Source organism: Hyperolius riggenbachi, chromosome 4, assembly GCF_040937935.1.
Source record: "Hyperolius riggenbachi isolate aHypRig1 chromosome 4, aHypRig1.pri, whole genome shotgun sequence".
NCBI classification, from domain to species: domain Eukaryota; kingdom Metazoa; phylum Chordata; class Amphibia; order Anura; family Hyperoliidae; genus Hyperolius; species Hyperolius riggenbachi.
This window is the reverse complement of record NC_090649.1, coordinates 355,963,659-355,976,001: the sequence shown is the minus strand read 5'-3', so window position 1 is coordinate 355,976,001 and position 12,343 is coordinate 355,963,659. Positions and strand designations below refer to the sequence as shown.

At 50.4% G+C, this 12,343-nt stretch overlaps 1 protein-coding gene across 8 annotated transcripts in view; it reads right to left on the bottom strand.

Annotated features, from left to right (window-relative positions):
- The window catches only part of FAM120B (family with sequence similarity 120 member B), a 748,069-nt gene extending 743,135 nt beyond the window's left edge, over positions 1-4,934 (bottom strand). For 3 of the 8 annotated variants that reach the window (XR_011019402.1, XM_068231923.1, XM_068231924.1), the window contains exon 1: positions 4,797-4,932. The gene's annotated coding sequence lies outside the window, so the exon portion shown is untranslated. Of the gene's footprint in view, positions 1-4,796 lie in introns of all 8 variants that reach the window. The other 5 variants (XM_068231927.1, XM_068231926.1, XM_068231929.1 and 2 more) reach the window with 3 other exon arrangements.
- Between the last annotated feature and the right edge of the window lie 7,409 nt (positions 4,935-12,343).

Genomic DNA, 12,343 nt, shown 5'->3' with positions numbered 1-12,343 from the left:
GGCCTTACTAGGACTTCCTCAGAGGACTTCAATTCCTGTAGTGCTTCATATTCATCCGATGACAAAATTATCTTTTATTTTTGGGCGCCAATTTAGGTACTTTAAATCATGTTCTACTGCCTCTGCAAATGTTTTCAAGTGTGGGTTCAATGACAGGGGAGGGAAATATTTTGATTTCGGTCTTAGGTCTGTAAACGATAGGGGTCTGTTGTCTATCTCGTCAGCATCAGTTACATTAAGATCCGAGAGTGACTCAAACATTACCAGGGATCTCCTATCCGCTATCGTCAGTTCAGTACCTGGCTATTCACACTCCCTACCGTCCTTATTGGCTGTAGTCTTTCCTGCCCACATAACCTTAAAAAGGACTCTTCTTAAAAACAGCCGTATATCTTTATATACTTCGAAGTGATCGCCATGATGTATTGGGCAGAACGATAGACCTCGATTTAATAATGATTTATGTGAATTTTTAATCTCATATGTCGAGAAATTTACAATATTCAAATTCTCATGTACAGTTGTAAGCTCTTGAGTCATACCCTCATCATCAAATATTATGTCTTCTGCTGAGACTTGGCTTCTCTCGGTGGTTGATTTCTCTTTAATATAGGTTTTGGATCCTTTTTCCCTTTTCTCTGTTTCCTCATCTTTCGTTTCTTGACCCTTCCTTTTTTGTCCTCCCCTCCGCCCCCGCTTCCTCCTTCCTCTGAACTGTCGTCTAAAAAATTAACCGATTTGTCGGATTGTATGCCATCAGCATCAGTGCCCTCAGTCTCTGATCCCCCAGTGCGTTAACCTGATCTAGTTCTAGGTTGTCCAGGCTGGTATTCGAAGAATACCCCATCTTTCCATCCCTCAATGTCCTTTAGAAACTTATCCCTCTTTACACTTTTTTAATTTTTCGCTGAGTGGATTCTATTTCTTTTTTCAAGTGATTATTAAATTTTTTGAATTCAGGGTGAGTCTCAAATTTCTGCATCTGAATAAGGCTCTCCTCTATTTCTATCTGCAACTCTTCTACCTGAAACTCTTCTTCCTCCTTCATCATCTCCATAGTAATAATGCCTCTTTTGATACATTCTTCCTTCCATTTTGGTAAGAATCTTTCATTTAATAAATGACCTGCTGGTTTAATCTTTTCCCTTATACCCCAAGGTATTACTTTGTAAATTTTATTCTCATCTTTTAGGCTACTTGCACACCAAGACGTTGCATTAGGTGCTACGTTAAGGTCGCATAACGTGCACCTAACGCAAGGCCTGGTGCTCTTCTATGTGGATGTCAGAGTGAGCCGTGTTGTGCAGCTCACTCTGGCGTCCATGATGCCATGATGCGTACTCTTGGACGCATGCGGCATCACGTGGTCCCGCCGGCCAATCGCCGCACAGAGCGGCCGCACCAGGAAGTAAACACTGCACGTCACAACGTGGAGTGAATATTAATTAGCCATGTGCCTGGCCGCTCTCCGCTCCTTCTCAACATGACTGAGCATGTGCAAACAGTCTAACGCGGCTTAAGCCGCTGTAACATGCTGCACTTTCGGAAGAACGTGCAGCGTTACATGTAACGCAACGTGGGCTGTGTGAACAGCCCACTTGTGTTATATTGCTGTGCGTTGGGGGAGCGTTACAGGCTGCACTAACGTGTGCCTGGAACGTCTTAGTGTGTAAGCAGCCTAAGGCTCCCTGCACACTGCATGCGATTCCGATTTTTAATTGTTTTTTACATGCGATTCCGATTTTTAATCGTTACTGCATGCTGCGTTTTTATCTGCGTTTTTCTGTTGATAGCATTCAGGGAAAATTAGAATTGCAAATCGGAATCGAAATCGGATTTGCAGTGTGTGCCTTAGGGCCTGTACACACTGCTGCGCTTGCGTTGCGTTTTTAAAAACGCAAGGTCTTTGGAAAAAGAATGAAAATCGTGATGACTTGTACACACTGGTGCGATGCGTTTTTAAAAAAACGCAAACGCAGTGCCTGCTGCGCTTTTTTAAGCGCAGCGCATGAAAAACGCATTAAAAACGCATGCGCTTGCGTTTTTTGCCTGCGTTTTTCAGAAGTCAGTATCCCAGAAGACTCTGCAATGTCCTGATTCCTGTTGAAATGTAAACTAGAAAAAAAACAAAGGATTCTTTAGCCAATCAGCAATTACAAGAAAAACGCAAACGCACAAAAAACGCAGGCAAAAGCGCATGCGTTTTTAAAACTACAGGCACTTTAAAAACGCATGCGCTTGCGTTTTTGCCTGCGTTTTTCAGTGTGTACAGGCCCTAAGGCTCCCTGCACACAATTCCGATTTTTTTTTATCTTTTTTTACATGCAATTCCGATTTTGAATCTTTACAGCATGCTGCGTTTTTTCTGCATTTTTCTGTTGATAGCATTCAGGGAAAATTGGAATCGCAAATCGGATTTTCAGTGTGCAGGGAGCCTAAAATTGATATATTCCTTATTTTCAAATGCTACAACTGTAACAAAGGGTATGGGGTGGCTGCCATATGTATTTCCTTTTTAAGCAATACTAATTGCCTGGCTGTCCTGCTGATCCATTGCTTCTAATAAATTTAGTCATAGACCCAGAACAAGCATGCAGCAGATCAGGGGTTTCTTAGGCCCAGTGCACACCAAAACCACTAGCAGATCCACAAAACACTAGCGGTTTTGGGTGCGGACGACAGAGTTTAGTCCCAGTGCACACCGGGCGGATCTTGATGCGATCCGCCGGCCGCATCCGCATCGGCATCCGCGTGGCTAATGTATCTCTATGGGCTGGTGCACACCGGCGGTTTGAGGTTTTAAGCAAACCACAAACGTGCACGAGAGGCACGTTTGCGGCTTGCTAAAAACATCAAACTGCCGGTGTGCACCAGCCCATAGAGATACATTAGCCATGCAGATTTTCAGGCGGATGCGGTCGGCGGATCCGCCCAGTGTGCACTGGGCCTTATTGTCATATTTGACAAGATTAGCTGCATGCTTGTTTCTGGTATAATTCATACACCACTGCAGCCAAATAGACCAGGGCTGCCAGGCAACTGGTATGGTTTAACCCTCCTGGCGGTATATTAAAAACCGCCAGGGGGCAGCGCAGCCGTTTTTTTTATTTTTATTTTTTTTAAAATCATGTAGCGAGCCTAGGGCTCGCTACATGATAGTCGCTGCTCAGCGGCATCCCCCCAGCCCCCGCCGATCGCCTCCGGCGATAGGCGATCAGGAAATCCCGTTCAAAGAACGGGATTACCTGGAGGGCTTCCCCCGTCGCCATGGCGACGGGGCGGGATGACGTCACCGACGTCATGACGTCTAAGGGAGTCCCGATCCACCCCTTGCCGCTGCCTGGCGCTGATAGGCCAGGCAGCGCAGGGATCTAGGGGGGGGGGGCTGTGTTGCGACGTGGATAGCGGCGATCGAGCGCGGGGCGGCAGCGATCGAAGTGCTGACGCAGCTGGCAAAGTGCTAGCTGCGTTCAGCAAAAAAAAAAAAATACTCAAATCGGCCAAGCAGGGCCTGAGAAAACCTCCTGTGCGGCTTACCCCGAACTACGTTCGGGGTTACCGCCAGGAAGGTTAAAAGGAATTAAATATGGCAGTCTCCACATATCTCTCGCTACAGCTGTCCTTTAGGACTCTTTTCCATGGACAGTTGAACTATATGCTCAGCAAGGAATTACCAGGCATCAGTGAGCAGTAATCAGGCAGCAGCTAGCAGTTGCCAGGCAGCAGCAGGCAGTTGTGAGAGTTGTTTATGAGGCATTTCACTTCCTATCAACTGTCCATGGAAAAGAGGCCTTATGAACTAGGAAAGAAAGGACCAGTGTCATTTGAAATTTTAAAATAACATATTTTTCTTATTAACCTCCCTAGCGTTCTGGACGAGCTAGGCTCGTCCAGAGACGCCGGAGGTCACCGCTCAGGCCCCGCTGGGCCGATTTGAATAATTTTTTTTTAAAATACGCAGCAAGCACTTTGCTTGCTGCGTGCCTCACCCGTTCGCCGCCGCCCATCCGCCACGATGCAGCGCCTGCCCAGGCCAGACCCCGTGCGCTGCCTGGCCAATCAGTGCCAGGCAGCGCTGAGGGGTGGATCGGGTCTCCCTGTGACATCATGACATCACGACGTGCGTCGTCATGGCAACGGGGGAAGCCCTCCTGGAAATCCCGTACTGAACGTGATTTCCGGACGGGTGATTGCGCCGGCGGGGATCGGAGGGGTGGGAGGGACGCCGCAGGGAGGGGGGAATCATGTAGCTAGCGCTAGGATAGCTGCATGATAAATGTAAAAAAAAAAAATGTGCAAAAAACGTTCCTGCGGCCACGGGAATCAGAACGCCAGGGAGGTTAAATCTTTATGGTATATGTGACTAGGGGTGTGCCAGGGGCGTGGCTTATGTGTCCCTCTTTCTTATCTCAAAAAGTTGGGAGGTATGATGCAAGACAGCTCAGTAGCACAACTACTCCATGCTTCTGCACAGGGTGCAGCCGCAATCCTTTGGCCACACGCACTTCTTCAACAAACTGTCACAGGAGTTCAGGGGGTCACAGAACTGGAACAGTGAAATGGAAGAAAATGAGGCTTCTCAAGTCCCTACTGTGGTAAAGCACTTTTTTCCTCTCTACAGGTACACGTTAATGATGATCCCCTTTATTTAACAGGTCTTTATTCTAGCATGTCTTTACTTCTATGATTTATCCTTTATCAATTCACCATATTGCCTTTTTACGAAATGATAAACTCACACTTCTGGCCCATAACACTAATGTAATGCAAATAAAGGGTCAAATGTAGCATATTACCGTACTGATGATTTCCTATTTATTCCTGTGTTCTGTTCTTGCGTTCCTCCACATGCTGGTTGGCATCTAATTCATCACTTGCCAACCGGCTTCTTCTTCCGGTGTACACCGGTGTAATTCCACAGGCAGCGTAATCAGACATTGCAGCCCGGAAGCAGCCTTCCTCACTGAGTATCGCGCATGCTCAGTGGGAAGTTAGACATTATTTAGCTGAAATATCTCCGCTTCCGCACCACGTACACTCCCGAAATTTTCAGGGGAGGGAGGGGACCCCCAGATCCAGCTCTGTGTCGAATTGCAGCCCCCTAACCCCGGTAGTTCCCGAGATAGGTTTGCTGCAATCAGTATCGGGAACCAGCGGGGCTCGGGGGCTGCAATTCGGCACAGAGCTAGATGTGGGGGTCCCCTCCCTCCCCTGAAAATTTCGGGGGTGTACGTGGTGCGGAAGCGGAGATATTTAGGACGATTCACACGTGGCTGCACAATGTAATGGGGCGCAGGCTCCTACTGCGCATGCGGGGCTGCAAAATCTGAGAGGCTGCAATAGCTGACATGACACCGGCCTCTTCTTATTTACACTGCCAATGTGCAGTAGGCGTGTACATACATCAACACAGGCGTCACAGGGATGCGCCTGGGTAAGCTTATCATGGGTTTCTCATTATAGCGACGGTTCTATTCTGCTAACAACGTGATTTGGTGAGGCAGACAGTAGACAGTGAAATTTGCAGACTGGGAGTCGGCCATGATTGTGCTTCAGTGTCAGGCTCGGCATTTGTTAGCTATGTGCTACCCTTTTCCTACTGACATTTCTTCTTTGCTGTTAACGATCTTTATGTAAATATAAAAATTCTCCTGCTCCCAGTGTCATTTGATGTGTGAGGTGTCAAGCTATGCAGACAATATGAGCCATGTGTGTCACTGCCCTCGAACTCCCATCTCGTCTGTTCATCTTACCCTCCTAGTGTTTCTGCGAAGTGTGTTCCCAGCCTCTAACTTTTAAGCATTGCCATACCTCTGTGTTTTTTTTTTTATGTACACCAGAGATGCATTTTGGCTGGGAGCACACATAACGTAGCGCGAAAGGCATTTTATGTTAATGTGTGCATTTTTGGTGCACTTGTGATGTGTTTTTCAATCGTTTTGCATGTATTTTAATGCATTTGCGGTCCGCATATACAAAACGTATATGTGTTTTGTATCCGTTTTTATATTTCCATTTATGCAAATCACTAGGAGGACAACAGGTGAAGTGGAAATACTGGAGAAAAAATATTTTGGGGGAAAATGCATAGAAAAATGCATACCTTTGCGTTCCCATTGACTTTAATTGTGCGTTTTTGATGCGTCTATGAATATTATGCAACAAAACCAGCGATTTTAAAAATGCAGGTTTGAAAACGTATAGAAAACGCATATGCGGTTTTTATATGCGGTTTTTTTCCTGTGGCCCATAGACTTCCATTAGCAGCAAAAACGCAGTGTTTTATGCAACGCTAGCGTTTCTGCTATGTGTGCACCCAGCCTTTAACTAACTTAGGATATTGCTGTAGAGTAGCTGTTAAATAGACTAAAACTAGTTCTTGTAGAAGTTAGACGGACAGGAAGAAAGAACATTGATCAAGCTTTAGGCAGTCTAACTTTGGGTACATCTAAGGGCTTGCTCACATCATACGCACTTCCGTGTACATTTGGAAGCGCGTATGATGTGCGACACGCTAAAAACGGCAGAATGGCATAGCCATTCTGCCATTCACATCATATGCACTGCGCAGCAGTATGATGCGCTTGCGAACTGCTGCATGCATTCTGCCCGCAAGCGCAGAGCTGACCCACTCACTTTAATGAATGGGATCAGTAGCAGGGCTGAGGAGTCGGGGCAATTTTGGGCACCCGGAGTCGGAGTTAGAGTCGTGGTTGCAGAAACTGAGGAGTCGGAGTCAGGAGTCGGAGTCGTGGTTTCAGAAACTGAGAAGTCTGAGTCGCATGATTTTTGTACAAAATCCACAGCCCTGTTAAGTATTAAACTAAAGCTGGCCACTAACGGTCCAATTTCTAGCGAAAAATCGTTCAAGCGATCAGAAATTCTGATCGGACGAAAAATCGTTCACTACACCATCAACTAACCAATCATCCAAATCCAAATTTTCGTTCGACGAAAATTCATTCGGGTGACATTTTTTTTTTCACTCGTTCATAATAGATTGTGTCCACCAATGGAGATTATTTACAACCAATCCGATCAGAATTTCTGATCGCTCAAACGATATTTCGCTAGAAATTGTACCGTTAGTGGCCAGCTTAAGGAGTCGGAGTGGAGGAGTCGGAGTCTGAGCAATTTTGGGTACCCGGAGTCGGAGTTGAAGTTGGAGTCGTGGTTTCAGAAACTGAGGCGTTGGAGTCGGAAGATTTTTGTACCGACTCTACAGCCCTGATCAGTAGTGCATCGGGTAGTGGCGCAGATGGCGTGTGATTGTATGTGTTGCATTCCGATCACACGGCCATCTGCGCTAGATAGATGTGAATGATGTGAGTGATGTGTAGGTACTCTGCAGGAGAATGAGGTGGTTCTTCCTCAATTACACATTCTTCAATCATGATCTGATCCAGGTTTATGGTTGATAGACAACACCTCTTGCATACACCTCAGCATTCAATGTGCACAATATTCTCAGTGGATTCACAACAGCTCTGCGGGGAGTGAGTATGTATAGTACTACTGTGTAACTTAAAGAGAACCCTAGGTGGGTTCTAAGAAACCTGTTAGCACACAGAGGCTGGGTCTGCATATAATGCCCAGTCTCTGTTGCTATACTGTCTCCCCCCAGGCCCCCCCTGTGCTCTGCTGGCCCCCATAAATCGAACCGCCGTGCTAGCGACACGCACCGTGTCGATAGCAGGCTGTTTACATCCATACTGTCACTCTCCACTATTCCCCCTCCTCCTCTATATCGCTGCTCCCCACCTGCGTCCCTTCCTTCCCCGCTGATTGGAGGGAAGGGACACAGGCGGGGAGCGACGGAGAGTGGCAGTGTGGATGTAAACAGCCTGCTATCGACACACTGCGTGTCGCTAGCACGGCGGTTTGATTTATGGAGGCCAACAGAGCGCAGGGGAGGGGGGGGGGGTCCTGGGGGAGACAGTATAGCAACAGAGGCCAGTGGTGCTCATCTGAGCTAGGATATCCGAGGTACTCGGATATCCTAGCTCTTTTTTCACTATTCGAGCTCGAATAGTATTAGCTATCCAGGCTGTGCTATCCGAGCGCACTCAGATAGCAAGCAGATATCCGGAGATATCCTAGCTATCTGAGCTCGGATAGCGTCACGACAGACGTCACCTCGAGTCCTCACAAGCGAATCAGAGGACTCCCAGCCCTCTGACTGCAGCCAATCACAGAGGGGGAGCCTGGCCAAGCCCCCCTCTATAAATACCGGACGCCATCTTGCCTCACTCGTCCTGCTTGCGACTTACTGACTGATAGTACTAAGAGACTGCTACAGTGCTTTTTGTCTGTGTGCAAGTGCATTTCTATTGTTCTAAACCAAGCGTTTTTACACTCCAACACTTGATATTCAACTGTATTGCTTTGTATTGTAGATATATTGTATTTTAGGCAGTTTAGTTTGTGTGATTACTAGGGAATAGGGAGGGAGACTGTCACTGCTGCAGCTGCAGCCAGCAGCTAGGCCCTGTGCCTAGGCAAGGCAGCCTGCCCTGCTCTGTGTGCTAGTCTATAGTTACCTGTGCTCTCACCTGTCCTACTCTACTCCTGTACTACTACTTCTGTGTTAGATTATTGTACTATTTTGTAGTTAGCAAGGCCCAGCTTTACTTCTATACCTGTCCTGTATCTGCTCTCTGTAATCTAGCCACACCTGTTCTATTATTTAGCTAGATTCTTCTATTGTTTAGTTAGTAGTACTGTAGTGTACTGTACTCTAGTCTGTGTATAGGGACCGTCCGTCACCGCGTTACCTAGGGTCTTTGTTAGTGCTACACCCGTCCTATTGTTTATATATTTCTTCTATTGTGTATTCACTGAATTGTACTGTAGTCTGTGTATAGGGACACCGTCATTCAGCGTCAGCTAGGGTCTTTGTGTGCGCAGTGCACATCTGCGCTGTCCGCACCCTCTCGTTAGTGCTACACCCGTCCTATTGTTTATATATTACTTCTATTGTGTATTCGCTGAATTGTACTGTAGTCTGTGTATAGGGACACCGTCAGTCAGCGTCAGCTAGGGTCTTTGTGTGTGCAGTGCACACTCTCTCGGTAGCGCTACACCGATCTCTGCTGTAGAGTACACCTGTCCGTCACCTCACACACCCACCACCACTAGTCCCACCCCATTAAAGTACCCCACTTGTCCCACCCGCCTTTACTTTACATACATAAGTTGTTGTTTTTTTATTTGTATAATATTAAAAATATACAATGTCTGGCACTGGCAGCCGCGGTTTGGGCAGGGGCAGCAAGGGCATCGCCAAGAGAGGAGGTTGTGGGCGTGGCAGCCGCACCACCACCACCATGCGCAGTTCTGCGTCTGCACCAGTGGCTATTCCGCCATTAGCCACTGGCCGTGGACGCCTTGGCCGCCCAACAGCTGGGAGTCACCTTGGCCGCCCAACAGCTGGGAGTTACGCTGCAGACGAAGCAGCAGCGTGTGGCCCAGATGTTCCTCCCACCGCCAGGTCGTAGCCGTCCTATTGAGGAGAAGGACGCAGACTCTGTGGTGGAACTGATGGTGGATGAGCAGGCCACCATTAGCTCTGGAACCGAGTCCTCCACCCCCGCCCCCACTCCTGCAGCAGCCGACCAGCACTGCCTGGGGAGCAGGAGGAGGAGTGCAGTTCTCCAGCCCCAGCGGGCGACACCAGCACCCTGTCACTCAGCACCTTCTTATCCCCAAGCGCAGTGGGGTTATGGAATGCTGTTGCGGCAGAATTGGCGGAGGAAGGAATGCCCATGGGCACTTTGGGGGATGATGCTTTGGACAGTCAGACAGTGGTGACTGTCCATCCGCCCATGCATGCAGAAGGGGAGTTTGTGGGATTCCAGCAGGACATGTTTGCGGAGGGGGAGGATGATGATGACAGGGTGAAGGACAGAGACTGGGTGCCAGGTCCTGGGAGTGGGGATGTCATCAGCTCTGAGGAGGAGGAGGATGCCTCTGGGCCTTGCTAGAAGGATCAGCATCGCAGGCATGGGCAGGATCACAAGTAGGCGTGGTATGCAGGCCACACAGCGTGCTGATCCGGAGACGAGTTCTGCCAGTGCCGCCACCAGCCGCAACAAGAACCTCCCCCCCCCAACCACCACAGGGAGACCAGCGGCAGCAGCAGCACCTTCCAGCCGAAGGGGCAACTTCACCTCCTCAATATGGAATTTTTTCACCCTGCCATATGTGGAGTGCAAGTATGCCACCTGCAACCAGTGCCGCAAGCAGCTCAGCAGAGGGAAGGAGCCCTCTGCGTTTGGCACCACTTCTCTGGTCAACCATCTTGCAGGGAAACACTTTCACGAGCATGAGGAGTTCGTGAAGTTGAAGGAAGCTGGCAGTGGCAGACTCGCCACCACTGCGAAGCCGTCGGCAGCAGCCACCCGCCCTCCTCCACCTCCAGCAGCACCAGCAGGAGTGCGTCAGCAACCCACTGCTCCTCCTCCCTCTGCAACTCCTGCCACCGACACTGAGGCCTGTTCTGGCAGCCAGTCCTCAGTGGCCTCCTCTGCTCCCTCCACTGATTCCCGTGCCAGCAAAAGGCGTCGCCAGACCCTGCTCAGCGACACCTTCCAGGGGGTGGTCAGGATTCTGCCTCCCAGCAGCCGTCTCGTGCGTCAGCTGAACGGCTTGCTGGCATGGGCCATGTGCTCACAACTCTTGCCTTATTCCCTTGCGCAGGAGGGGAGCGACATGTGTGCGCTCCTGACGTGTGCAGCCCCCGATTGGCCAATCCCCAGCTGAATTTTTTTTCACGCACGGCCATCCCTGCACTATACCGCTCTGTGATGGCCAATGTCGGGAGAGGGCTGGAGCACGTGGTGGGTCAACTGGTCCATGTCACCATGGACTCGTGGAGCAGCCGGTTTAGGACAGGCTGCTATCTGTCCTTCACCGCGCATTGGGTCAGCTTGGTGGAAGGGGGTGAGGATGGGGGAGCAGCATCGGGCACTGTCAGAGCAGCAGCAGCACCAACAACGCAGTGGGTGGTGCCACCATGCAGGGTCAGCGGAATTGCAGCAGGTTCCTCTGATCCGCTTCCATCCTCCGGCACACCAGCCCAAACCCCCCGCCTCAGCAGCAGCTTGAAGCCCCGCCACTGCCAAGCGCTGCTGGAATTGGTCAGCCTGGGGAAGACCAAACTGACGGAGAACCATGTCCTGGCCAAACTCCGAGAGCAGGAGAGGAATTGGCTGACCCCCAGAGGCCTCAGAGTCGGAGAGGTGGTGTCCGACAATGGGGCAAACCTGGTTGCTGCAATCAGCAGGGGAGACCTGACCCACATCCCCTGCCTGGCGCACGTCCTGAGCCTGGTAGTCCAAAAGTTCCTGCGGACCTACCAGGGGATGGACCGACTCCTTTAGGCAGCAAGGAAGGTCGTGCGTCATTTCCGGCTCTCGCCTGCAGCCGTAGCGAGCCTGGAAGAGGTGCAGAAGGAGCTGCACCTGCCACAGCACCGGCTCATGATAGATGTTCCAACTCGCTGGAACTCCACCCTGGCGATGTTGGAGCGTCTGGTTGAACAGAGGCAGGCTGTCAGCCAGTAACTTGCACGTGCAACAGTTGCCTCCATCACTGCAACTGGGCGTGCCGCCACCAACCTCCCATCCATCATCTCCACAGAGGACTGGGGGCACATGCAGCAGGTGTGCTCAGTCCTGGCACCCTTCCTGCAGGCCACCAACATGGTCAACAGGGACCATGCAATGGTGTGCGAGTGGGTCCCCTTGGTGTGTGTGCTGGACAGGGCCCTGTATGCACTGCTGGAAGAGGGAGCAGCAGCCTTGGACCAGCAGGAGCTGCAGGCAGCTTCACAGGCCACTTCTGAGGAGGAGGAGGAGGGCTTGGAGTTGGTGGAGGTCCCTGACCTTGCTGCTGATGAGGGGGAGCAGCAGAGCGCAGCTGGACTGGTGCGGGGGTGGAGAGAGGATGAGGTGGAGGAGGCAGAGGAGGACAGCCCTCTCGGCTCTGGGGCTGCCGATGATGTGCCAACAGACGTGGCCAGACTCTTCCCAATGGCAGCGCACATGCTGAGGTGCCTGCGCAAGGACCCAAGGGTGATCCAGATGAAGCAGAGGGAGGACATCTGGATCTGCATGATGCTGGACCCACGTCTGAAGGGGAAGCTCAGCCAGTTCCTGCCTGCAGGAGGAGGCCGTGCACAACAAATGAGGGATTTGCAGCTGTCCCTTGTTGAGCGCTTGGAGGAAGCCTTCCCTCAGCCATCCACCCCCACTGTCCAGCCAGCACAGAGGCAGCAGCAGGTGCCTGCATCCAACAGCAGCAAGCGCACACGCACCACAGACCTGCTGTCTCTGACCCAAGA